The 24,904-nt window shown below is 49.5% G+C and overlaps 1 pseudogene; it reads left to right on the top strand.

Annotated features, from left to right (window-relative positions):
• LOC138498080 (zinc finger protein 850-like) overlaps nucleotides 1–24,904 on the top strand; it is a 352,348-nt pseudogene that overhangs the window by 108,856 nt on the left and 218,588 nt on the right.

The raw sequence follows: 24,904 nt of genomic DNA, 5'->3' as shown, positions 1-24,904 counted from the left end.
ACACACAGGTGCCCAAAAACATACACTAGGGGCACAGGGTTGTATCCCCACCCATCGGTGCCATAAATGTATCCCATGGGTCTATACACCAAACCAAACATTGGAAGAGCTGCACTGCCAGGAGTCCCACATGGACTCCTGGGCAGAAAATACAGAACACAAATGAAAAAAGACTACAGGACAAGGACAGGGAGGCCCTGTCCCTCCAATGCCTTTCCAGCATCACACTAATCGGCTCCCTCACTGGTCAAATGCATTCAAGCTTTCAGTTTAATATATTTACCTTCAACGCGTAGCCTTGCGTACAACACTATAGCTTTCCACAATCGCGCGTATCACAAACCAGGCTCTCCCTTTATTGGAACTCACCGGCTGTGATTGCTTTCGCGCATCCTTCTCTTTTCAACTCGTCGAGGTCAGGGTCTTACCCACCTGCCCCTCAGACACTCCTGGGTGGCCTTGCTGCCCTGCTGCCCCAGGGAGGAAACAAACAGTTTGCTGGTTCATGGAGTAAAGAGATTAGCCGGCTCGTCGGCTCCCTTCTTTGAACTCTCCCTGCTTCTTGGAGACACGGCTCCATCGCCACGCTTTCTCATGCCTTAACTTGCAGCGTGTCAGCTCCTCGGCATACCATTCTATCTGGCCCTCTTCTTGTCAGCTTTCTCTCAGCTGCTCCTCCAGCTTGCCTTCCTTCTTGGCCCTTGTCTCGCTTCATTTTCAATCTTGCTGTTTCTCAAAGCTGCAAGTCCCATAATGACTTACTTTCAAAAATGTGATTTAACTCCCTCTTCCCTTGTTCCCAGCGGCAGCATCTTTTCCTTTCAGCGATCTTGGGAGATTCAATTACAGTTCACTGTGTTTCCCTCTTGTGCCGCTCGGCACTCTTGCAGCACAGTTATCCTGTTACAGCCACATGCACACCACTGGGTCTCTTCTTACCCTGAGCAGCACATCGCTGGCGGGACCTCACTGGGATGAGGCGAAGGTCAGGGTCTCACCACCTGCCTCTGAGCCACCTGGACTTTATGTAATTTGCCCAGGGAAACTAGCACTTCGATGGACATGACCAGCAGGCTGCAGTTTGCCTTTCTTCGGCTCTCTGGAGACACGGCTCCCTAGCTACACTGCAGCCCCTCACGCACACCAGGCCAGCACTTCACCGCTCTGCTCTCGTCCAAACTCTCCAGGCTGCCCTACTTTCTGGCTCTCATGGTTCACTCTGCATCCCCAGCTCGCTCTACTTGCTCTTTCATCCCCTACCTTTTATTCCTTGCTGGGCAGTTAAGTAAAGTCGGGTGTGCATGGTTGTGATTGATTGCCTGACCCTGACAACCTAGTGGTGCTTGGTAGCAGTCTTCCGTCTGTTTCTTAAAGTGTTTCTCAGAGGTCATCCTCACTATTCTCAGTCGCCTCTTCTTCTTCCCAGTGTTTGTTGGAAATGGGCAGGGGAGATGGAACATGATTTAAAATAGCCCATGAAAGTTTGGGTAACATCATGTTCATGGAAAAAACGGAAATGTGGGATACTGTGTCCTTCCTAAGGGGTTCCTCCTTCTAAGTCTCCTCCTCCCAGGTGATCCTCCCTCACATACCCGCCCCCAGGGTCAGGATCCAAAAGCGTGGGGACATGATGACACATGAATGCCAACATGGCCCATGCCATTCAGAGCATGCTTTTCAGAAAAGCTTCTCATATGTCGCGTGGATCATGCATGATTAGTTTGTGAGGGCGGCGTCTGCTTTACCATGGAGGCGATGAACCACTAAAACATGTCAAAAAGGAGAATTGGCAGAATGAAGAGTTGACACTTGAAGCACTGCTGCCCATGCTGCCCTTCCCCCACTGATGTCATGTATGCTGGAGTCCTGAGAGTATAAGATGTGATTTGGTTCACACGTGGCATTCAGAGTATCATTACAAGAGTATGAGTTATGCATTCAGAGTATCAGGTGACATGCTTGTAGAGGTGGTGTAGGGATAGCTAGTTAAGTTTGTGTGCAGGTGGTGCTTTCCCTACAGTTTCCCATACCTATCCAATGTACTTTCCCTAAACATATTTCCAGTTTTCCCATTTCCCTGTGGCTATCCACAACTTCTTTCTAACCCTCTTCCCAACCATTGGTTGAATAAATGTGGCCTGTGGCCTGTATATCTATGGCATCTCTGACCAACCAAGGGGGGAGGGTTGTTTCCATGCAACTTCCATGGTTAGGACGAGAGCGTGAATCACACCTCCGACAAAAGGGGACCGCGACCGCTTATTTCAGCAATGAGGTATTTTCTTTTTGTTGAGGAAGGCTATGGGTCTGTGAAATCGGGAAAGGACATGGCGCCTCATTCCGAGTATGGAGGTGGCCATGCCTCTTTTAGCGGCATGGCTACCCCCATACCGGGTACCGGGTCCAGGTTCCCTGAATGGGGAAATACCGGGCCATTCCGACCTTGGAGGGCCCGGTATTTCCCCATTCAGGGAACCCAGACCCGGTACATCCCCATTCCCATTTGAGTCCCCATAGGGCTCAATGGGAATGGGGAGGATGCTAACAACGGGCCCGTTAATGACGGGGCCATTGTTAGCATCCTGGTCTGCTCGCGGGACCCGCTTACCAGGCGTCCTTAGCAGGACCCGCGAGCAGGCCTCGTAATGAGGCGGTAGGAGGTTAACGGCGCTGGCAGCTCTACCGGCGCCGTTAACCCCCTACCGACAGGGTCTTAAAGAGGCCCTTGGTCTTGTGTTTTTGCTATACCCTGATATCCAGTGGTCACATTTGCGCATGCGCGGGTTCCATCACTTCTTTCTGAAACGTTCTATGGATCAGCACTTGATGACAATCCTTACCATCACCCTTTGGATTTTGCTGCACACGATAAAGGAGCTCCCATTTTCTAGAAAACATGGGCCCAGGTGTTCCCTTCATGCGACTTCTGGGATGGCTTTCTGACACGATTCTTATCACCTCTACCTCACAGAGCCTTTCGTCCACCCCAAAGGGAGTGTGCTAGGCCCCCTCCCCTCAGCAGGGACTGTGGCAGGAATAGAGGTAGATAAAAGCATATACCTGAGAGAGTAGGCAACAAACCCGTGCAGTAGCAGTTTAGATCCTCACCATCTACACAGGACTGATTTACTAATGTCATGTAATTTATTGAGAGTCTACTGTTCAAATCCATTCCTTATCAAAACCTGCACCATATACATTAAGACAATATGCAGTACTTTATATAGATGCCCCACACCTAATACGCATTTATCAATGTGTCTGACTTGATTCTCGATAATGAATACTTGATACACTGTCCTGTAAAGTGAAATTATTTTATTAGGAGAAATAAGTAATAAAAACACATTGCCACTATTATTGTAACTACACATAAAACACTCCATATGCAAAAGGTTATGAATGGAATTACAGCTATCTTTGTCTACCCTTTAGGTCTGCTCAAGATGGGTCAACCATCTCAAAAAACAAAAAAGCTCCATAAAAGTAAGGGTCATTCCGAGGTGGGCGGGAAGCGTTAACGGGCACCGGTAACGAGACCGGTGCTGTAAAACCCTTACCGCCCAATTTCGAGTTCCCTTTGCGGGTCCTTCCTTTACTCCTGCTTTTAGCAGGAGTTAAGTACGGGACCCGCAAAGGGACTTTGGAGGTAATAACGGTACCGTAATTTACGGTGCCGTAATTACCTCCTTCCCCATTCCCATTGAGCCCTATGGGGCAGAAATGGGGAAGGGCAAAAGGTGAATGGGGAATTACCGCCCCCTCCAACCTTGGAATGGGGCGGTTATATCTCCATTCACCATGGAGGAGTCGGAGCGGGTTTGGAGGCAGCCATTAAGCTAATAGCTCCATGGTTACCTCCAAACTCGGAATGAGGGCCAGTGACTAAACCCAATTCCCACTAAATGGCCTCATAAACTGAACGGGATTCTCAATACCTCTCCTCTTTCCCAAAGTGATATTGAAAATCAGTAAAACTATCTCTAATACTCATTACAGTCCACTGATAGTAGGGAGAAGAGAGCTGGAGGACTGGAGCCTGGGTCCTTGTTGAAGGTGTTGGGATGGTGTTGAATGCACGTACAGCGTCCCAGCCAGGCAGAAAGGTTCCGTTTGAGAAAAATATATCAGTGATCCACCTTGTGGGAGCATAATGAAGGGTGTGCCATGGACAGTGTATACATTGTCTTAGTTAGGTCCGATACATTTAGATACCCACCTATAGCAACACAGTAAGAGCAACAAATGTATTAATGTTGCAGTTGCAGGGGTTATAGGTAGGGCAACTTTATAGGCTGGTGTTTAGTTGTTGTATTATTAGTACGTATTGATGTGCAATATGGGGGAAGATGGAGTCGGTAGTGTGGCAGAAACGAGATCAGTGTGGTAAAAGTGATAGGAGTAACGCCATTTTGGATGTTAAGGCCTAGCACACGATGAACAGATGAGAATGCAGGACTTGGTGTGGATCTGCTGCTCGGTAACACCAGCTCCAAAAACAAAGCCCTTTTTCCATTCCCCCAGCAGAGAAGCCGAGGTCAGAGGCATTCATTGTACGCAGATAAGCATTATTTGTATTCAACTGCAGGGTCTGGATGTGATGGGAACGGAATGTTAGTTGGTAAAAGAGCAGTAAGGGATGTGCCCTTTGAAGGACAAATTCATGGGAATAGTGCACGTGGCTGAGTAATGCCAACAAGCCAGCCGATGATTTAGAACAATACTGCCCTCACCCTAGGACAAACACCCCATATGAATTACACCTAGACGCCCAACTTAAGCAAACAAATCCTTGAAATTCAGACTCGAGAACGGTGCCCTTGTCACATCATCCATGGGCACCTGGGGTTGTGAGGAGATAAGGGCAGGGAGCTGTGTCTGGAAAGTCTTGTGATTCGGGACAGGAGTAGCAGAGTTGATGCCAATACATTTTGTACAAATTGGGAGGCGTAGCTCGCGTGCGCCATGGCATCTAGGTTAATCAGGAAGCCTACTGTCTCATCAAAAGCAGGGTTGGCCTCGCAAAGTTTCTTTGATCGCGCCTGGAACAGGAGAGTGAACATCATGTGATGGTCCCAGATTTACAAGCTTATCGATAAGGACGCACCAATAACACATGTGGGTTTGGCAGTGACTATGTAGGGGACCACATGTCCATGGAAATGGGGGTAGCGTGGATGTGGCCAATCGGTCATGGGACTACAGGGTGGGAGATTAGCATGTTCTATATGTGGTAGCCAATGAGGGTGGTGGGATTATGTTGTACTCATTATTAAGCATAGTATTGTTAATTTGGGTTTTTCCCCGCTATATAAGGTGTAACGTCTTGAGATAAGATGAGCACTGTGTCAGGTTCGTTCTATGGAACTGTCTGAGACCCTTTTGCATATAATAAACCTTGTTGTTCCTTGCAAAGAGGTGCAGTGATTGTATTGGTCATTTGGATTAGTTTTATTCTACGTTTTCTGTCTGCCATCCTTTCAAAGGCATGTGGTTTGTACAATGCAAACATTCTAAAATATCAAATCCAGTTGGATAAACCGCCTATCCAAACATCATGGTCACTTAGCAGAAAGCATCAAAAAAGGTAACTGTGCCTTAACAAATGTAGTATCAATTGGAATTGACCATGATGCAAACATAAGCCAAACCTGAATAAAATCGTTCCATGGGTAGTGAGCTGATTACCATAGGTAGGATTACTTCCCTGTGCAGCTCAATCAAATATAGTAGTTCACGCAAAAAGAAAAACTTTGGGTCTCTAGAGCCCAAACATTCAATTCCAAAAGCTTCAAAATCCATGCAGAGTAAAGGTGTGAATATTAACCCCTCCCCTATGGCCATAATGGAGGAAGTTGTTCCAGCTCGATGCTCGTCCTCGAGCTCTGCTCTCCAGTCAGATGGCATTCCTTTAGGATTCACAACCAGCACTGCCTGCCTTTTCCCAGAAACTGGATTTTTATAGCTTTAGCAAAGTTGTTTACTAAAAGCCTGAAGCTTTTTTATCGATAAAAGCTCACTTTTATATGTCTTAAAGCCTGATGCTCTTTTTTTCTCCATACCCATCAGTTGTAACACCTTACCTGAGGTCCTGCGGGGTCGTCACGGATTTCCCAGGGAACGCAGAGGCACAAGTGATGATAGCACACAGACTCCAAAGCGGGACTGGATAGCAGCAATGGAATGAAACAGCCCCTCCACCCAGGTCCCCCAAAAGAAATGGGTTTCTATGTGCTGAATCTTCTTGTGGCGGAATCATCCCGTCATGTAGTCTGTAATCCTTGGTTGTGAATTGCACTGCCTGCAGGGAGGAGAGAGAGAGAGGTAAAAGCAATGAGCGTGTTAACTAGGCTCCAACCCTTTTCGTCCCCTCCTTTCCCTGGTTTCTGTCCCCTCCCATCACTGATATGTACCTGGCGGTTTTGCAAGGGGCTCATAATGCTGTTGGATAGGTTAATGATGAAAAGTTCTCTGGTTGCATACAAGTGGGCCAGCCGCGATGTTAGTGCCACTCTCATTAGCTTCTCTATATCGGCACCCTTCCATAAGCACGCTGTTTCTATGAATGAACTCTTCACCCGAGTGCTTAGAGTTCCTGGAGATATCTACCTCACACTGAGCATTTTTTAACAAAGTATTAGCGCAAAGGTCAAATGCACTTCTGGCAGTCAACAGGTCTCCAGCGTAGTTTTATAGATAAGAAGGTATTGCCCAGATACCTGACACACTCCAGCATGCATCATATATTACAATGGATTCAACTTGCATGGACATGCTGCTCGGTAACCCTTATCTGCTTCTTTTCTTCATTCAGATCTGGAAACTGTGCAGAGGGCAGGGGTTCATCCTGAAGCCAGACGGTAGCCCAATGAATGAAAAACATCCAGGAAGAAACAAGGAGGCAACAACGTAGGAAGAAAACACGCCACATGGACCGGGTTGCTAACAGGTAATAGTTGCTCACCTGAATTGCAAACGCTGAGCACGGATTGGAGAGTGGCATGGCCTTTTATAGGCTTTGTTTCCCAAGATGATGGGCAGCTGGGCATTTTGGAAAAGGTCGTTTGATTTCTGTGCACAGATCGCAGCATTTCAAGACAAACCACGCACACAGAACCCTTTGCCTCCAGGTGTGGTATGGCTTAATACATACAAAATAGGGCTTCATTTGTGAGTAAGGAGTGTACTGTGCCTCCCCTTACTGGTGTTTTATGTGGGCTGGGGGTCAGTGTTACGGAGAACCTGCCCCTCTTTTGCTGCTCAATCCTGACATCAGTCAACAATCTCCCTCATATCCGGCCTAGCCCAGAAGCTTGGTAGTCCATTGTAGTCTTTCAGGACTTAATTATTGTTATCAAAATATTGGATACTATTAACCAAAACAAAAAGAACTACTGGAACACATCCAAGACCATTGTGTTGCAGCCCAGAAGCTACACTAGCCATAGTGTACCTGGCTGTTCCAAAACTACTGATTAGCCTGGTACTAAGCCCAGACTTCCACAGTAAACAATAACGGGCCTCATCGCAAGTTAGGCAGTAGCCTTTAAATGCAGGGGTAAGGGAATTAGCACCAGCAATACCGTTCCACCGGATCACAAGTCAGAGCTAATTCCTTCAGCCACCAAAACGAACTGGTGCTATTACAGCCAGCGCTAATAGCCCTGACAACACAAAGCGGAATTACAGCCATATCAAGTCCATGTACGGCAGTATTAGCGCCGAAAACCGGCACTAATACAGCTGAGATTTATCTCCAGCCTCCAGCTGGAGGTAAAAGAACACAGGTGCTAGAAATAAAGCCACAGGTGCATCCACTGCACTCCAGAGGGCTACATAAGGCTGTTAGGGAGTATTCTCAAGAATGTGCTAATTTCCCTTACCTTTTGAGACCCCCCCCCGGCAACTTTGCTGGATTTCTGGGATTACATTTTTTACCAGGGAAGAGTTTGAGCCTTTTTTCCCCACTCTTCGATGTATTTTGTGTGTGTTTTACTTTTGTGTTATGTGGTTATGGAGTCTTAAAGCAACTCCAGTGGCATCATCTTTTTATGTGTGTCACACAGCACCTTTAGTGCAGTGGCACAGGGGTGTCTTTCAGACTTCCCAAGGTTTAAATACCTTCTCTGGGACTGACTAGCATCTCCCAGCGCATGTAAAGTTAAATTGGCTTTACTAGTCTTTTTAAATTTACTGACCTAGCACGCACTATCTTCCTATAGAGTGCTGGAGGGGTTGCTTAGCTTCTCCTGCGTCAAAACACTCATGTAACAGTAAAATGTTACCTTTTCCTACTTTAAATGGCTGGTGGATTGAAAGCAGCATCATTTCGGCGGCGGCATGCAAATATCGTGTACTCGATTTGGAGTGATCTGGTGGAGTTGAAATCATGATCCCTGGTGCAAAAGAAATCTCCCGGCAATCTCTCACCTGCTCTTGGTCTGTTCTAGTTCCACTTTGGTTGGTGTCTCCCTGGGACTAGGCTCTCTTCACTACTCCAAGCTCTGAGGAGAGAAGACGCACTAATCATTGGATTGAAAGCAACAACCGAGTTTACCTTTTTGATAGGAGGGCAGGGCGTGTGGGCGGAGCCATGTGCAAATGGGCGGAGTCTCGTGTGGCTGTGGGCTGGGCATGAATCTCAGGAATTTTGATTTTCAAATGTAGGCAGGTATGATGCATGCACTATAATATGAAGGAACTGAGCTGAATAGCTGACACATGAATACCTTGTACGGTCGGCCTGCAGATGCAGGTTTAGGGACTAGAATTAAACCAAGATGACAAGAGGGAATTAGTGCCCTCCCTCGCCCTTGTTATCCTTTTTACTGCACATGCGTTAGTGAATAGTGTCTCGCTCTGAATGTTTAACATCTCTGCCCGGGACGCAGATCCTTGAATATGTTCTGAAATGTCTGCATGCACGTCTCATGATCCTTTTCCTGCGCATACTTTGGTGATTCTCTCTCAGCGCTCAGCATGTGCTATTGCTGTCTCAGCGCCGGCATGTTTACACCTCTGCGGACGATTTGTATCCTTGAGCATGCGCAGTGATGTTCCATGGTGTACGCATGCCCGGCTCCTCATGCTTACCGCGCATGCGCTGAGGATCTGTTTCTCAGCACTGTGCATGTCTGTTCTTCGGGTTTGCAGATGCAGATCATTAGACCGAGCAATTTGCAGTCACTCCTCGAGGTCTCGAGCGTTGCATGGGGTCCAATTTGTCTTCCTGGGAACTCAAATACTACGCTTTCAAATGTGAAATACATCCAACGGTGAAAGTGTGAAGGAACTAAAGAGTACCACGTTCCCTTACTTTTCGGGTTAACTCGTCATCCTTCCCTTACGTTAGTGGGTAGTTCCCATCCGAGAAACGGACCATAGCAACGGGCCGCCCACTATTCTCCACATTACTTCCTACGGTCTTGGCTGGATCCCATTAGAAAAACGGACCTTAGCAATGGCCCGTCTGCTCTTCCTCATGTGACCTCCAAGTCATATATGTGCTTTTTCCGGACCAATGAATGAAGCACTTCCGGGGCAGAGGGTGGATTCGGCTAGGGGCGTGGTGCCGAGTTCGGCAGCAGGGGTGTCCGTGAGTTCCACGTCATCATACAGGATGCATTGCCACAGCCGGGGGGCGGAACTAGCTACGGAGACTCTCAGCATCGGGAGCGGCTCCTGCGGTGGTGCAGATCTGGAGGAAGGAGGTGGGGGCGCCGGCGGAACGCATTGGGGGGTGCTACGGGAGTGGCGGCCGTTCTTGCACAGGTGCTGTGTGCTGTTGCTGGCGGGGGCTGTGTGAGTGGGCAGGGGAATACTCTGGAGGCTGCAGGGTGGGGGTGCATGATGGCGTAAGGCCTGCTCCTTGGAGGGTAATGCATTGGGAGACAAGAGTACCCTGGGGTCTGCAGGGGCTGCTGCGCCTGGGAGGGTGATGCATTGGGAGGCCAGGGTACCCTGGGGTCTGCAGGGGTTGCTGCGCCTGGGAGGGTGATGCATTGGGAGGCCAGGGTACCCTGGGGTCTGCAGGGGTTGCTGCGCCTGGGAGGGTGATGCATTGGGAGGCCAGGGTACCCTGGGGTCTGCATGGGTTGCTGCGCCTGGGAGGGTGATGCATTGGGAGGCCAGGGTACCCTGGGGACTGCAGGGGTTGCTGGGGGTGGGGGTGCAAGATGGTGTAAGGCCTGCACCTGGGAGGGTGATGCATTTGGAGGCAAGGGTACCCTGGGGTCTGAAGGGGCTGCTGCACCTGGGAGGGTGATGCATTGGGAGGCTAGGGTACCCTGGGGTCTGCAGGGGTTGCTGCGCCTGGGAGGGTGATGCATTGGGAGGCCAGGGTACCCTGGGGTCTGCATGCGTTGCTGCGCCTGGGAGGGTGATGCATTGGGATGCCAGGGTACCCTGGGGTCTGCAGGGGTTGCTGGGGGTGGGGGTGCAAGATGGCGTAAGGCCTGCGCCTGGGAGGGTGATGCATTGGGAGGCCAGGGTACCCTGGGGTCTGCAGGGGCTGCTGTGCCTGGGAGGGTGATGCATTGGGAGGCCAGGGTACCCTGGGGTCTGCAGGGGTTGCTGAGGGTGGGGGTGCAAGATGGCGTAAGGCCTGCGCCTGGGAGGGGGGATGCATTTGGAGGCAGGGTACCCTGGGGTCTGCAGGGGCTGCTGTGCCTGGGAGGGTGATGCATTGGGAGGCCAGGGTACCCTGGGGTCTGCAGGGGCTGCTGTGCCTGGGAGGGTGATGCATTGGGAGGTGAGGGTACCCTGGGGTCTGCAGGGGTTGCTGCACCTGGGAGGGTGATGCATTGGGAGGCCAGGGTACCCTGGGCTCTGCAGGGGTTCCTGGTGGTGGGATGGATTGGATTTAGGATGTCTTGGGAGGCATCCTGTTTCTGTGTCAGAACAGGATGGTGCAGTGTGTAAGGGAGTGATTTATTGTGTACCTCCTTTGTGTGCATGACAGGGACATTGTGAGTTTGTTGCAGTTGGGGGTTTTGGAGGTGTGACGGTTGGGTAGGAAAGATTCTGATGGGGGTATCATTTCTATGACTGTAGCTTTTTGGTTTAGGGGGAGTGAGGTGCCGGAGCATGTGTTTTTGGAGTTTCGGGTGAAGCCTTATGTCCCAGCCCCCCTTAGGTGCTATAAGTGTCAGGAGTATGGCCATGTGGCGCTATCTTGTAGGAAGGAGAGAAGGTGTGGTAAGTGTGGTGGTCCCCATAATATTAAGGATTGTGTCTCTGTATGTACACCAACGTTTTGTAATAGTGGTGGGGATCATGTTGCTTATTTTAGGGGTGTGTTGCACAGGTGGAGGCCTGTAAGGTTTTGAGCACTAAGGTGAGTCATAACATCAGCTGCAGCAGTTCAAAAGGTGCGGGCGGAGCAGCTGGTTGTGGTGGGCAGTCCTGCTGTAGTGGTGAAGCACGTGGAGGTGGCAGAGGTCCAGTCTTTGGAGGGGGTGTCACTATCCGAATGGTGGATTTGTTGTGTTTTATTACCACAACTATTAATATGATGGCAGAGTGCCAGTCGAAATCGGACAGGTTACAAGCTATGGTGAAGGCAGCGAAGATGTATTTAAGGATGTACATAGGATGAGTGGTGGTGTTTTTGTTCTCCCTTTTCGCGCTCTGAAACACGTGTGTACAAGTGCGATACAAATATAATATCAATATAAAAGTGGACCATAGTTGCAAAATGCAATTCATTCCTTTTGCGGCAGGCTGTTTGAATAGTACTCAATTGGGTGGTGGGGTTTGTTGATCAAATGTAATGCAAATTGTGTGCATTTTAAAGGATATTTATTCAGCAACAATGTTAAAAACTACTAGTTGCACAGTGAAGCAACTCATCAAAGTGGCACACTTGGACTGAAAAAACTCCCACACTAGCATTTTGCATTTTTGCAAAGTTCTTGACTCGCAAATGTAATAAAACCTGTTTCATTTGAATAGCAGTGATTTATTGATATTGGGTAAGAGCTACTTAACTGTGGGGTGTAGTTTGGGAGTGGCGCGCATGCAGAGCGCAGGGGGCGCATCATAGTGTTTCGCCCTGGGCACCAACTGGACTAGTAACTGTCCTGGCTGGATGGGCTCCTTTTAATCTCCCTCTGACCTCAAATGCTACGTTTTTAAATGTGAAATATGTCTTAAGGAATCATTGGGGAATCATTTGCTGTGGGTGAGAGACCAGCGACTATTCACTCCTCTTTTAGTGAGAAAGTGATCATCTGTTTTGGCCAGGTGTTATTTACGTTGTCTCTGCTTGTTCTTCATTCTTCCCTTAAAGAATCAACAGATAGAGCAAGTAGAATGAATAGCCACAACAAACAGAAATCCAAAGTTGCTTGAACAATGAAATCAAAGCGTAGAGCAAATGGAATGAATAGCCATAACAAACAGAAATCCAAGGTTGTTTGAACAAAGAAATCAAAGCGTAGAGCACATGGAATGAATAGCCATAACAAACAGAAATCCAAGGTTGCTTGAACAAAGAAAATAAAAGAGCAAAGTGAGCCGATGGAACAGATAGAAAGACTAAATCAGATAGTGTAACTAAATGAATAGACTGAGCGAAACGGATAGAGTAAGCGAAATGAATGGAATAGATGGAACGGGTAGAGCGGATGGAAAGGGTGGAGCGGATGCAGTGCTTGGAACGGATGAAGTTGATGGAACGGATGAAGGGATAGAACTGATGCAAATGATGGAAGTGAATGGATAGAGTGGATGGAACGGACCGAGTGGAAGGAACTAACCGAACAGATGGAACGGATGAATGGAACGGTTTAGGCTTGTTCGAGTGGATGGAAAAGCTAGCGTGGACGAAGGATGGAGTGGATGGAAAAAGGATGGAAGGACTGGAACGGATGGAAGGAATGGAATGGATGGAACGGGTGGAATGGGTGGAACAGATGGAGTGGATGGAAAGGATGGGGTGAACTGAACAGTTCAGTGGGTGGAACGATTAGAACTGATGGAACGGATGAAGAGGATGGAATTGGATGAAGAGGATGGAATCGGATGAAGTGGATGGAATAGGATTGAGAAAGAAGAAGTCAATGGAACAGATGAAGTCGATGGAACGGATGAAAGGAGGGATGAAATAGATTGACGGAGTGGATGGAACACATGGAACGGATGGAATAGATGGAACGTATAGAGTGGATAGAACGAACAGAGTGGCTAGAATGGACGGAGTAGTTAGAATAGACAAAGTGGATGGAACGGACGAAGTGGATGGAACAGATGAAGGGATAGTAGAAATGAAAAGGATGGAATTGATGGAGTGAATGGACGGAGTAGATAGAACGGACAAAGTGGACGGAAGGATTGGAAGGATGGATGAAATAGATTGATGGCGTGGATTATTGGATGAACGGATGGAGTGGATGGAACAAATGGAATGGATAGAACAAACAGAGTAGTTAGAATAGACAGAGCGGATGGAACGGATGAAGTGGATGGAACGGATGAAGGGATAGTAGAGATGGAAAGGATGGAATTGATGGAGTGAACGGACGGAGTGGATGGAACGGATGAGTGAACGGATTAGACTCGATGGAGTAGATGGAAAAGATAGAGTAGACGAATGATGGAATGATGAATAGATAGAACCAATGAATAGATAGAACGTATGGAGTGGATGGAACGGGTGAAGTGGATGGAACGGATGAAGTGGATGGAGCGGATGAAGTGAATAAAAAGGATGAATTGGATGGAGTGGATGAGTTGGATGGAATGGATGAAGTGGATGGAATGGATGAAGTGGATGGAAAGACGAAAGGACGGAGGAAATAGATAGATGGAGTAGATAGATATGAGCAGATATAGTGGATGGAACACATGGAATAGACAGAATAGATAGAACAAACAGAGTAGATAGAACGGACAAAGTGAATTGAGTGGAATGAGTGGATGCAATGAATGGAATGAATGCAGTGGATAGAACGGATGAAGCGGATGGAATAGATGAAGCGGGTAGCACGGATGAAGCAGATGGAACAGATGAAGGAATAGAACAGAGGTCCTGCTCTCGTGCTTGGTCTCGGCGCATTACTGATAATCACCATATCACACTACTACGCTTACTCTCCCCTATACACCATCAATCAACTAGAACACGGCCATGCTATGACACATTCGGCCTAGCTGTTCTCATACTAACATGACCCCACATACACCTCATCACCCTAATAAAACACAGCTAGCTGAAGCACATACCAACTAGTTTAGGCATCTCCTCAGGCCTAACGCAGCCAGATCTCAGTCTGGGTGTCCACCCTCCAGACTGATCACATTCCAACTGATTTCCTCATCACCACACCTTCCGCTATAAATCAGCTATCATGCAACAACCACTCCAGCTACACACATATCCGGTGCGCCCACGCACCATACCATATATATTTTCTCTCTCTCTCTCTCTCTCTCTCTCTCTCTCTCTCTCGGAGTGTGGTTCCCGAGGGCGTTCAACCTACCAGCGCTTTGAGGTCATACCAATGATACATAAGGCGCTATATAAATGCCAAATAACATACACCTCCAGTTAATCCTGTCTTCTGTGTACGTGATGGACATTGCATTCCTGGGCAGGGAGAGAACGGAAGCTCCTCTTTGGATGTTTCGATTATATATCGTTATAGGATGTCTTGCGTTTGTAGTATTTAATAACGTAATAATGTCTTCTATTTCTAGATCTAAGCACAATATTGCGTCATCCGACTCTGCAAAATGTAAGAAGCACAGGCACCAAAAGGTTAATAACTGCTGTAGTTTTTGTCTGCACAGCTTGTTCTATGCTTCTGAGATAGCCGGTCTCCCACCCTGCGTTCCTCTACCCTTCATGTCTCCTTCTCTCCTGTCTTGTCTCCCTTCCTGCCTCTTCCTGAAACTGGTGTCCAGATCCAGGTTTAGCATCCAGGTTTGTGGCTCAGTGGACTAGTGCATTCTATGGTAGGATCCATGGTTGTGTGATCTCATAGTAACTAGTTTGAATCCTGCAGGTCCACCCAGCCCTTCATCCATCCAAGGTTGACAGAATGAACCTCTGAGTTTTGTAACAATGAAAATCTGTTACCTTCTGTCCAGGGCACGAAAATACATCAGTGTGTGTGGGGGGAGCTGGGTACACTCTACAAATACACATAGTATGTTATGTTAATCCTTTCCTCTGTGCCGTCCTATTAAACTCGATTGGTAATTCGCTATTGGACCTGTATGGTGGATCTCAGCACTTTTCTATAGGGGGTGGAGGAGTGGAATTGTAAAAGTGAGTTAAATAAGCACATTGGTAGCTACACCTAGTGTTGGTTGTCCTCTTTGCTGATCACCCGGGGAGCAAGGGATTGGTGGTAAAGCCTTAATCGGGAGGGGCTGAATGAAACGGAACACCAGATCTCCACTTTGGTGGGTGTATTTTTTGTTTCTAGGAATGAATGAGTGAGCGTTCTGGAGGGGAATTGAGGGCATGCGGTAGAGTCAATGGAAAGGATAATATGGAGTGCGGAAGTATCACAGACACACACACACACACACTCCCCTTGCCTGCCCACCCGCTAGAGCAGTCACAACATGAGGTGATTGAAACGGTCGCCCTCGTGATTGTTAAGGAAGGTGAGTCATGGACAGTGACATGCCCACTTGCACACGTTCATGAACGGTTAGCAAGTCGGGTGATCCGAGTATTGCAGGCTCCTGAAATCATCTGCATCCCTTATTTATTAACTTATTGTCGCCAGTTGTGGTATAAGATGGCCAACTGGCATTGTTAGGTGTTGGGATCCCCTATTGGCTAGCAACCCGTGTGCATTCCTGATGACCCACTTTGAAGCACAAAATGGCTGCTACCCTTTCATCCAAGTGGGCAGCCAGGCAGGACATAGTTTTGAGCCTGGCCCCCAGTAACAGCACGTCCTGCGATGGAATCAAGCAGGACTTTGGATAGTTCACCGAGAACCCCAACAGCAATGTCCCTTGACTTGGTCCGGATGAGCCAGTTGTCGAGGTATGGGTATACATGTATTTCCTGCAGGCGCAGATGGGCTGCCACCAGAGCTAGGCACTTCGTAAAGACTCTGTGCACCGACTTCATTCTGAAGGGGAGAGCCTTGAACTGGTAGTGTTTCCCTTGTATGACGAATGGCAGGAACTTGCAATGTTTTCTGTGAATGGGGATGTGAAAGTACGTGTCATCTAGATCCAGTGACGATAGGAAGTCTCCCTGCTTCAGTTGGCCAAGCACGTGCTGCAACGTGACCACCCTGAATTGTTGGGACTTGATGTACTTGTTGAGTTGTCGTAGATCAAGGATGGGCCTACAGCCCCTGGTTTTCTTTCTTACTAAGAAGTATCTGGAGTAAACGCAGGAGCCCCGAAATCACTCCAGAACTAGCTCTACAGCCTCTTTTTAACATGGCCTGAACTTCCAGCCGCAGTTGAGGTACGTGTTGTTCCTACCGGGACACTGGTGGTATCCGCAGACACTTTCGCTGACACTCCAAAGTGTGTCCGTGGCCAAGAGCGTCCAGCACCCATCGATCGGTGGAGATGTTTTCCCACACGCTGATGAAGTTCGCCAGCCGGCCTAACGCATGGGTGGGAGCCCGACGTCTTTGCCAGTTCAGTCCTGCTTGGAGGCCAGTGCGCCGCCTTGGGAGCCTTGACGACAACAGCAGTCACCTCCAAAGGCCTTGGAACAGCCCCTCAAGGTCTCCAGGGTTGAGGAACGGGAGGGCTGGCGGTAAGAGGACGATCCTCTGCCGAAACCCTTCAAAGATCTGCCCGACTTTTCTTGAGGATTGAAAGGACAGACAGTGCTGTTGCAGTGTGCCCGGGGCACGGCCGTCTGTGTGGGTCTTGATGGCCTGAAGAGATTCATCGACGGCCTTTCCGAAGAGATTGTCTCTGTCAAAAGGCATGTCCAGGACCCTCATCTGAATCTCTTGCCTAAAGTTGGTGGCCTTCAGCCAGCCACGACAACAGAGGCAAACCCTGTTTCCGTACTGGCAGAACCCCATGTCCGCAATGTCCAGGGCCACGGTGATAACATGGTCTGACGCAACCTCGCCCTCCTAAAGGATCTCCATCGCCTCGACCCGTTTGTCCAGGAAATCCAGTATCAGGGCCATCTTGTACCATAACTCCAGGACATACCTGGCTAGGATAGCTAAAGCGCTTGCCGCCTTGACCATCGTTGCCATTGAGTAGATGACCTTTCTACCTACGGCGTCCAACTTCTTCCCCTCGTTAACGGAGGCTGACGGATTGGATGATTTCTTCTGTGCGGACGCCGAGACCACCGAGTCCGGTGATGGCTGGGATCGCAGACACTTCGGGGCAGACTCCGGCATCTGGTATTTCTTCTCCAGCCGGTCTCTCTTCGCCAAGGCTGAGGCAGGGGGTTCTTCAGCAGTGCCAGACCCTCATTCTAGACGTTGTCCAGCAGGGGCACCGCTAGAATGGTCTTCCTTTTTCCCTCCCGGCGTTGATAAATGAAGCCCTCCTTCTTCGTCTCATCTGGCATAAGCTGGAAGAGTGCCAATGCGCGTGTGACCATGTAGTGGAAGGAGCCCATTTCGTCCAGGGGAGAAGCCCTTGGAGGTGAAGAGATACCACTGTTGTCGTCGCTGTCTGTCGTCGCCATGTCCATCCCTGTATCACTGGGGGTGGGGGGATGGCACTGGCGGCTGGAGCGGAGGGCGCCTCTTCCTTTTCTTCGGCGGTTGTCGCCCTAGTGTCAAGAGGGTCATCGCCAGTGGTGCCGGTGGAGGTGCCATCGGCATCCTCGTCTTTATCTCTGACACCAGTGTGTGGAGGGTCGAGAGAATGTCCTGTGACAGATCTCTGGGAGGTGCCTGGGGAGTAGGGTAGCTGGGCCCAGCGCCTATGTCATCATCATCGTCGGCGGCCTCTCCGGGGTGGACTACCGCCTCGACGTTCCAGTCATCCCCAATGTATTCTTGGATGGTATGGATGGAACCCTCGTGTTCCTCATTGGAAGAAGAAATATCCGTGCCCTGGAGCTCTTCTACAACCCACCCACAGACCCTGGCCGCCTGGGTCGCCGTAGGGTTACCCTGGACCAGAACAGCCCTTTTGCCTTCGAAAGGGCGGCCGCCACCAGCTCGATAGATGAGGACGATTTAGCTTGTATCACCTGGGCTTTTATGGGCAGATTGGACATCTTGTCCTGCTGTCTGGCCTTCTCCGGTTTCTTCCACAGCTTGCCCGGGGTACCTGACTTTCTCTATGGCGAAGAACTGAAGTGACGGCTGGGGACTGAGGCCAATGGAGATGTTGATGCGTGCGCCCTGGCCGTCGTGGAACCCGCTTGCGTGGCAACCCCAACGGAAACTGCCTCGCAGTGCTTGGCCTTGTCTTGGGCACCCACGGATGGAGCGCCCTCAAAGGACTTAGAAGCCTACTTTGACTGGCCGGATCCAGATGAGGCATGCCCCTGTGAACCACAGGGGGTAGGGGCCTTGGCTTTGAGCCACGCCGCCAGTCTGGTGTGCCGATCCTTCATAGTGCGCTTGGTAGAGCCACGACAGATCTCACAATCTTCCTCCTTGTGCGTCGGGTGAAGACAATAAAGGCACTGGGAATGATTGTCCTCCATGAAAACATTCTGCAAACCGCAGCTGGTGCAGAGCTTGAAGAGGGAAGCCCCATCCTCCTTCTCCTCCGACATGGTCCGGCATGCAGTGTAGGCCTGATGGCCTTCTGGAAACTTCAAAGAAGAAACACCAATGATTCTGCCCTTGAGGATCCTATGAAAGATGCCGTCAAACAGAACCCCATTAGTCGGATGAAGAAATGATAGCGCACGCACCCGATCAAACAAAAATAGGATTTTACTAGCAAAAAAACGCAATAAACCCAAAAAGCTGTAAGAGCGAAACACGAGGACTCCCAACACTTGGATGTGAGATAAAAATCTCAAGATGGCTGCCAGAGGAGGGGCTTAGGGAGAGGGCAATCATTGGCTAGGGGCAGTATGACCCAGAGCTCAGTGATTGTTTTATAGGAGAAAGACCGTTTTTAAACTAAAGTGAAACTGTTTTTCTTTTACCGAGAATTCCCGGCCTGACTACAGGGAATATTCATGACCATGTGAATCCATGCCAGACCCCATACTGGAAAATAGAATGATGAACAAAATAAAATAAAACATGGTAATGCAGGTAATGCAGGTTTAAATGAAGATGGGGGACAGAGGACAGCTTTCTGCTGGTAAGAAGTAGCCTTGGTGTCCTTTTGCTGGGCAGAGACTTGGAGGACTGTGTTCATTGCGTGCTTAGGGAGAGCAGTGGCACTGTCCTGCTCTGCATTTCCCTTGCATACTTTTCTGAAACCAAGACGGAGAGTAGGTCCTTCGGATGAGTAAATGCATGCTACTTTGGCATTGCAGTTCTTCACCTGCAGGCAAGCTGAATGTATTTTAGGTTCAGCTTTTCTGCATGGGAATACCATTGTAAGTACCTCCTCAAGTCATGCTACAGTGCTGGACATGGAGGGCATCACAGGAGTTGGAGGTGCAGAGGTGGGTGCCAGCAGACAGGAGGCATGAGGTGAGTCAACGAGCAACGAGTCAACCGCCCCCCGCCCGCACATGTGCATGCATCAATGACAGCCTAGCAGAAGATGCCCCAGTCGACAGAATCAGGAGACAAGCATGGTGACAGGGTGCAGTGAGTGGGTACCACATCCACCACCTACCACAATAGCCATGCAAGTCTGAGAAGTGGGAAGGGGAGCGAAGGGACCCATCAACGTGTCATGCAGTACATACCCATGCTGGCATCATAGCAGTGCCATGTAGCAAGCCAAACCCCCTCCCCCCAATTTGAGTGGCACCTGTGGAGGGGACTTGCGAGAATGTGCACCAGAAGCATGCATGCCAGACAACAGCTGCCCAGCACAGACCCCCTTGCCATTCCCACACACAGGCCAACAACCAACTGTCCATGTGACAAACACCCATATCCGCATCCGTCCCCATCATTGTGAACACACATGTGAACACCCTTGACCAACCATGCACATCTACCCAATTGTCTGGGGTTCTACTCGGCACCATGTAATAAATGTCTTGCATGCCAAAACACGCGTGGAATGAAACCTGACGGCATCTCCTATGTTCCATACAGGCACTCAAGCAATGCCAGAGGCGTTCGAGGATGATGAGTTGGCAGGCCCATCTGGGAGTGGGACGTCTCGGCACTCAGGAACCGCCAATACTACCACCACCAACACCACCCCGCAAAGAGGCAGACAGGCCATGCAATGGTGCATGTCCCGCCATGACCACATATCACAGCAACACCAGGCCCACCTCCCACCCACAGTCCACCAGGAGCACAGTATACCCAGCTGCAACCACTCCTGCAGCTGTGGGCTCCGCCACAGAGGCTACGTAACCTAGCGGAATGACCGTGGAAACACAGGGAGACACCATCCTGGTCACAACACATGCAAAGTGCCACTAACCCCTGGCTGCAGTCTCTGGCGGCCACCTCCCACTACATCCGAAAGCTCGCCCAGCCGGCAACAGCGTGGACAGACCCCTCAGCGCCCACCACACCATTGGCGCATGCATACGCCCAAGCCGGACACTGACACACCATCATATGGCTCCTCTGACAACTGCCCACGCCGATAGCGCTCCCCCTCTCCAGCGCAGCCTTCACCTACACTCAGCATGTTGCTGCAGAGGTTGCGGTACATGTAGCAGAGACAGAGGGAGATGGAGGCCATTGAGCATACCCTCCCAGGCAGTGGTCGAAGTGTACAAAAAGAAGTAGTGGAACTTTGTCCCCTGCTGGGCGGCACCACTCCCCACAAACCCCACCCCCATGCACCCTCCCACACACAATACAAACCCCCAAACTCTTGCACCTGCTGTTTAAGGGAAAGTTCAGTTCAGTGCACTGAAAGTGCAAGCTGCAACGTCTTCCTACACTTTTATTTTAAAACAAAACCATTCCGGAATGGTTTCTAAGTATAGGAGCTGTAAAACGTAATTTAGAAAAGTAGAGGAGCACCGCTCCCGACCGCTCCTGCTCACTTCGACCACTGCTCTCAGGACACGTGCAGGCCATACGCGACAGTACCCATGGGAACACATGAAGGATTGCGCGGGACAACGCAAGGAACCGGATAGTGACAACTGCCAGTATGGCCACACTGACGCCATTTGGCCAGAGGGTCATGGAGTTGATGTAAGGCGTATCAGCACTTGCAGAGGCCATCCGCCAAAGCAATGAGTTGGTGCGCCAACATCTCCCGGGGCCTAGCTACATCCCTTCAAGTTCCATGACGCCAAAAGGGGACTCGAAGGAGAGCACACTGAGGCGTTGGTCCCTGCGCCACCTTTGCTCCAGATTAAAAGGTGCTGGGAGGGGAGGAGTGGGGGGGGAAACGAGGCCACGGACATAGTCAATGACGTGACACCAATTGGCCCGAGTGGCCATGCCGTGGAGTTGGTGGTGGGAGGGGGGTAGAGTGCTGGGGAGTTGGTGGTGGGAAGTGGGATAGTTGGTGCACAATAATAATTCACTAAAACTGTTCAACTTCATAAATGCGAGAACATTCCTGATTGTGTTCATGTGCAATGTATTCACAGTGTTGGAAGTGGCTTGAGACAGGGTAGTGCTCTAGAAGAAACTGTCTATTAGTGCCTACGTGCAAGTCTCCCATCTCTCACGTCATTCCTTTGAGTGGCTGGTCTGGCTCCTTCCTCCTGCATCATGCAGTTCATCTGAATCTTCCTCTGGGTGAGGCATGCCCGTGTCTAGTGGCACATTCCTCCTCAGGCAAATGTTATGCAGCATTGTGCACACTAGCACAGTTTTTCCAACCTTGTCTGTGGCGTACATTAGTGCTCTGCCAATACTTTCTAGGCACCAGAATCGTACCTTGACGATTCTGAAGGTGCGCTGAATGCACACACTGCACACTGAGGACATGGTTGTAGGTGGTCTCGTATGGTGTACATGGGTCATGCACAGGGGGCATCAGCCACACCAGCTGGGGACATCCGCAGTCATCTGAATGAGATGATGCACAGATAATAGTCACAATGTCATACTTGGGGGAAGTCTCACGCAGTATTGGGGCAATGGTCAGCGTGTGCATGTATGTGTTCATGCCACCCATGCCATGTGTATGTGTGATGTCTGTGCAGCCTTTGTCAAATGTGTCATGTATTCCTTTGCCTGCACATGCACCCTGTGTCGTTGTGACGGTTGTTCAACGGTGTGTCCCTGGTGGCTGTGTGCAGCTCTCATGCATGGGACATGCTGGGTTGGTTTGTGTCCTACCCTACTACTCTAGGGGCAGTGTGTCAACATTCCCAGGTGGATGCATGTGGGCTCATGGCTGTGGCACTGGCTGTCCTGCAATTGGGTGCTGTAGTGTGGTTATGGTACATGTGGTCATGTATGTTGTAATTGCTGCAGTATGTGTACGTCAGTGTGTGTGTCCAGGCGTGTCCAACGTGTGCATGTGCCCTTTGCTATCCCTTGTTGTTGGTGTGGGTGCTTGTCGGGTGCTGCTAGTGCAATCACTTGCCATGCCATGCAACAGTGTTAACTCCCCCCACCCCAATTTTTGCTTCACTGTGCATATGTGGAGGCAATTGTACTCACCCAATATCCACGTCTGTTGTCCTCTGCGCCTCTCCATGTATCCCGGCAGTGTGGTGTAGTGAAGGACCATGGAACCAGCTTGAACCAGCTTGACCAGTGGGGGCACAGCTGTGTAGATTTTGATACTGCTCCCAATGTCCTCCTGTAATGGTAATGGTTTAACCCTGGGGATGGGTGCTCGTCTAGTTCGGAAAGTTCTCCTCCTCCTCCTATCCCCCCCCCCCCCCCCCGTGCTCACTGTGCCCTGGCCTGGTTGTCCAACATCTTAAGATTCAGATGCAGCACGGAGCAGCTGGCTGTTCCAGCGTGCAGTAAATAATGGCAGCATGGTGTTAGAAAAAGTGTTTGGGGTAGGGATGTGCCTTTGTTAGGCAGAATCACCTGCTGTACCCCATCATCTTGGGAAACAAAGCCTATAAAAGGCCATGCCACTCTGCAATCCGTTGTTAGGCAGAATCATGTGCAGTACCCTTTGGGAACACTACAGGCAATTATGACTACAAGTGTAAGCACACTTTCACCTTTGGTACAAGCCTGTACTACACAGTGAAGTGGTAGCGATGGCTGAGCAGCCAGACTTATCTCAAGCGTTTAAGTTAGCAGTAGAACAAGTTACACAAAGGACCAATGATACAGTGATTCAAATATACACTTACTCAAGGTTTCTTGGTAAAAGAATATACATTTATTTACACATTGACTTTGAAAACATTATACTAGCACAAACAGCTCAATATCACACACTAATAAACCACATAAATAGAACCGTTAAAAAGTTATCTCCAAAATAAAGTGGGAGAAAAATGGCACTTCAGATACATAGAAAACGGAGGAAAAGAGAAGGGTATAAGAATAGAGAGCCTGAATACATTAAAAGGCAGGGCAAAAGGTTTTAGTTAAATACAACCAGCAATTCTTCTCAACAGGCCTGGGCCAAAGCCAATGGTTCAGAGTCTTTTGTCTAGGATAGCACAGTTCTGGTATATAACGGTTAAGTCTTTGCCACAGATTTTCAAAGGATTTGGCTAGGCGAAAAGTTTGACGAATGTTTGGAGAAGGAAGAACCTTCGAAGTTGAGGAAAGTTTCACGCACTTTCTCGATGGCCAAAAATATTTCCGGACCACTTTTGCACAGTACCTTTTTAAACTGAGAAAGCTGTAGCAGAGGCAGTTGTTCCTGACAGGTCCGAGCAGGTCTCGCAGTTCCTGAGCGTCAGTCGTGGGGACAAGAAGGAGGACGTCGGGAGGTTCCTGCACTGCTCAGGGATGAAGCCAAAGCTGTAGCAAGACGTTGCTTTAAGGTGTGAGTGCCTTAAAGACCACGAACTGATTTCCTTCCCACTGGCTATCCGGTTTTCAAGCAGTACTCTGCGGAAAATGCGACCCGTATCCGACGGTGTCCAGGTGGCTTACGAGTTGGTTGTTCCCACCAAACTCAAGGGAGGAAGGTAACCTTGAAGGGCTTCTCTGTCGATTGGAGTTTCAGGCAATTGAGACCTGCAGCACGGCTTCACCGGTCGTCGAGGAGTTGCAGCAGTCCTCTTCCTTCAGCTCGTCTTCGGTTCTTTCGTTCCAGAGGTCGACTCTCCTTTCCAAGTCCCAGAGACCTGCTTTTAAAATGTTTTCCCCCATTCATTCAGCCTGGCTGCCACTCACCCAGCAGGGTGGCTGTCCTTGCCGGACAGTCAGCCAGCCAGCCAATCACACCAGAGTGCATTCAGGTCTCCTAGGAGACTAAGTACAGGGAGTTTCGGGCACCTCCCTCACATCCTGTCCACCCCAGACACTCGGCACCAGAGGAGGGCTTCAGCACAGAAGACCGCCAAAGTGCATGAACAAAGGGACCAAACCTGGTTTGGCGCGCAGAGTTAAACACAAGAAGGACTTTTCCTAAAACAAATGGCGAAAAAGTTGACCGGAGTCTGTTTTTACAGATAGGTCTTGGGCGCCATATTGAAAAACATGGCTTCCCTTGATTTTGAGCTACCGTTGTTAGTAGTCGCGAAAATTCTAGGTAGATGATCTAAACCACTGCCAGCAGCCATTTAAAGTAGGAAAAGGTAACATTTTACTGTTACATGAGTGTTTTGACGCAGGGGAAGCTAAGCAACCCCTCCAGCACTCTATAGGAAGATAGTGTGTGCTGGGTCAGTGAATTTAAAAAGACTAGTAAAGCCAATTTAACTTTACATGCTCTGGGAGATGCTAGTCAGTCCCAGAGAAGGTATTTAAACCTTGGGGAGTCTGAAAGACAC

The sequence above is a fragment of the Ambystoma mexicanum genome, chromosome 5q (genome assembly GCF_040938575.1).
Source record: "Ambystoma mexicanum isolate Mex_15411 chromosome 5q, UKY_AmexF1_1, whole genome shotgun sequence".
Classification (NCBI taxonomy): Eukaryota; Metazoa; Chordata; class Amphibia; order Caudata; family Ambystomatidae; genus Ambystoma; species Ambystoma mexicanum.
Note: the sequence above shows the minus strand (reverse complement) of the source record. Positions and strands in the feature narration are given on the sequence as shown.